Below are 3,059 nucleotides of genomic sequence, written 5' to 3' on the forward strand. Positions count from 1 at the left end.
GGAAGTGGCCACTGAGGGGGTAGGGGAGGAGGGACTTAAATTAGGGCTGAGAAGAGGTGGGAGAGGCCAACCAAGGCCCTGTGGCTTCTCATTTAGATCTTTACTCCTGAAGCCACTGGGTCCAAGCTGGTATGGTCTCCAAGCTGGACCTAGATGAATTATAGACACTCTAATTCTTCTGCCCAAAGCATAGCTCCCGACCTCCTCTGTCTGGACTTTGCCTTACCTCTCCCTCTGTCGGGTGCCATCTGAAGGCAGAGGGCTAGGCAGTGCTCCCACAGAGACAACCACGGCGCTATGCCTGCGGAGGTACATGGCGTCTCCCACCTCCTCGTGCTCCTCAACCGCCTTCTCCATGCCAAAAGCCAGGTGCATCGTTAAAGCCAGGAAGCCTTCAGCACAGCATCTCTAAGAATAGACTAGATAAGGAAGTAAAACTGCTGGGGATCGATGCAGAGGGACAGAGGAAAACTCCTAGGCCTTTAACCTGTTATGCATTAAAAGCATAGCTTTTTTTTTTTTTTTTTCCTGAAGCAGTCAGAGACTTAAAAACTGATTTTTTAAAGTGACTCTTCACCTGGGCCTGCGGAAGCCCAGTGGGTAACTAAAAGCAGGGCAAAGCTTGACACCTCTGCCTTCGTTTTGTGTCAGTCTCCTTTATCGTCCTAAAATTTTGGGTCAGATGGCTGCTCAGCTCTACATGGTAGGCAGGTCAGTCATTGAGGGAGTGTCTGTCTAAAATGGGTAATGCAAGGCTTATTAGTCCTAAATTTACCTGACCTATTTCAACCCTCTTCAAAACCAAGGACAAGAGCCGGTGTGCTGGCTGGCACACACCTATAATCCCAGCACTCCGGAGCATGAGGTGGGAGGAGCACTGCAAGTTCAAGGCCAGCCTGGTCTGTGTAGTGAGCTCAAGGCCAGCCTGAACTACACAGGGAGAACCTGTCTCAAAAAAGGAAAAGGAAAAAAAAAAAGGAAGGAAAAAGAAAGAAAGAAAAAGGAAAGAAGAAAGAAAGAAAGAAAGAAAGAAAGAAAGAAAGAAAGAAAGAAAGAAAGAAAGAAAGAAAGAGAAAGAGAGAGAGAGACCAGGGACTGTATGGTAGGAGGTTTGTAGGCCTCAGAGTCAGCTGTTCCAACAACCTGCTCAAGCCCCGTGAAATGGGTCTCTAATCATTGCCTTAAACCTGCAGCCACCCTGGACTCCAGCTGAGCCCCCACACAACTGAGGCTGCTCCTCACAACAGAACCACCACCTCTTGGGACCCAGGACACCCCTCAAAGCATCAAAACTTCTCTGGGGCTGAGAAACCAGAACCAGAATAGTGACCAACCAGGCCTTTGCCCATGCCACCAGCCCCATACAAGCTGGTCTTTTCCCTTCATTGAGGGACCAGCCTCATCTTCTCTGTCAGAATGCTGTTTCTTCTCAAAATGAAGTCCCTCCTTCGCTTTCTCTAGCTTTCCCCTTAAATCTTCTGCCCATAAGCCCATGCTGTGGTCTCAGCTTTAATTTCCACTGAGGCTGAGGCAAGGACCCACTCTCATTCTTGAGTCTCCACAACCGATCCTCCCTTAATGTTCATGCCTCTAACCTGAAAATGATGGCCATCCCCAGATGCTGATGCTTAAAGCTAAGTATCCTGGCTTACTGGGTCCCTGAAATCTGGAAAGGCTTTTGCCCAAATGTGCCTCAACCTCAGCTTTCCATCCTTAGACCAGAGTCAGAGCCAGAGCCTGTCTTTGGCAGGGATCCATGGTGCAGGGTGGGCTCCCTGGCCTCAGAGAGCATCCAATCAAGTGCAGGTGGGCTCCTGTCCAACCCTCACCAGGACAGAGAGGGGGCACCACAGCACTGTTCACAGTGAAGAAAAGGAGGCTGCAGGGATGAGTGGCATCTGGGAGTGGACAAACCAGTACTGAAGGTGGGTGAGGGCACTCTGCATGAGGACAGGGTGAATGGCCATTCTGTAACATTTTAAGTGCCTTTCATGTGTAAATTTCTTCTGCCTTATAACTAGGAACCTGTGTCCTCTTAGAGTTAACAGATTCAAAAAGTCAAGAACTACGAGGAAATCAAACAAGTTGCTATGACAGAGCATGACAAGGAGGAGCTTCTACAAGGGGGCATTTCTAACCTGCCTCAGTGATAGAAAAGCTGTGAGAAAGGGAAGGGACAGGCATCTCAGGCAGAGAGAATGGCAAACGCTGAAGAGGCAATCCAACTTCGTTAAGGAACAGAAATACATTTTTAAAATCCAAACAGTGTGGCATTGGCAAAAAGATAGATGGATCCGTGAAATAGAAGAGAGTCCAGAAAAAAATTCAAGTCTATAGTCAAATGATTTTCAACAAGAGTGTCTCGTGCTTTTGACAACCACTGCTGGGACAACTGTATAGCCGTGAGCCAAAGAGTGACAATGGATCCCTACCTCACACCATATACAAAGTTAATGCAAAATTCATCAAACATATAAGTGTAGAACTTACACTATAAAACCCTTAGGAAGAAACATAGGGGTAAATCCTTAGAACCTTGGGTTTGGCAGTGAATTTTTTTTAGGGGTGTTACCAGGGATTGAACTCAGGACCTTGTGCTTGCCAGGCAGGCACTTATGCCACTCAACTGTCTCCCCAGGCCTTGGCAGTGGATTTTTAAATATGACAACAAAAGCAAAAGCAACAAAAGAGAAAATAAGTAAATTCTAATTCATCAAAAGTATATTTGTTCATCAAAGGATACCGTCAAGAAGGTAAAAGGACAAGTTGTGGAATGGAGAGATGATTTGCAAATGAAATTTTTGCAGCTCTGATAAGAATCCAGTACCAGAATACATAAAGAATCCTTAGAACTTAATAATGAAAAGGGAGCTCAAATCAAAAACCTGAAAAAAAAGTTCCAAATAGACAGTTCTTTTTTTTTTTTTTTTTTTTTTTTTTTGGGGATTGAACTTAGGCCCTTGCCCTTGCCAGGCAAGCACTTACTCCACTGAGTTGTCTCCCCAGCCGGACAGTTCTTCAAAAAAGATAAATGGGAGCTGGGGATATAGCTCAGTGGC

At 46.1% G+C, this 3,059-nt stretch overlaps 1 long non-coding RNA gene across 1 annotated transcript in view; it reads right to left on the minus strand.

Annotated features, from left to right (window-relative positions):
- Window positions 1-240: 240 nt before the first annotated feature.
- The window catches only part of LOC111817254, a 16,977-nt gene continuing 14,158 nt past the window's right edge, over window positions 241-3,059 (minus strand). Inside the window, exon 3 of the long non-coding RNA XR_002821496.1 lies at window positions 241-419. This is a non-coding gene — a long non-coding RNA (uncharacterized LOC111817254). The remainder of the gene's footprint in view (window positions 420-3,059) is intronic.

The sequence above is a fragment of the Octodon degus genome, unplaced genomic scaffold (genome assembly GCF_000260255.1).
Source record: "Octodon degus isolate 3935 unplaced genomic scaffold, OctDeg1.0 scaffold00052, whole genome shotgun sequence".
In the NCBI taxonomy this organism is placed as follows: domain Eukaryota; kingdom Metazoa; phylum Chordata; class Mammalia; order Rodentia; family Octodontidae; genus Octodon; species Octodon degus.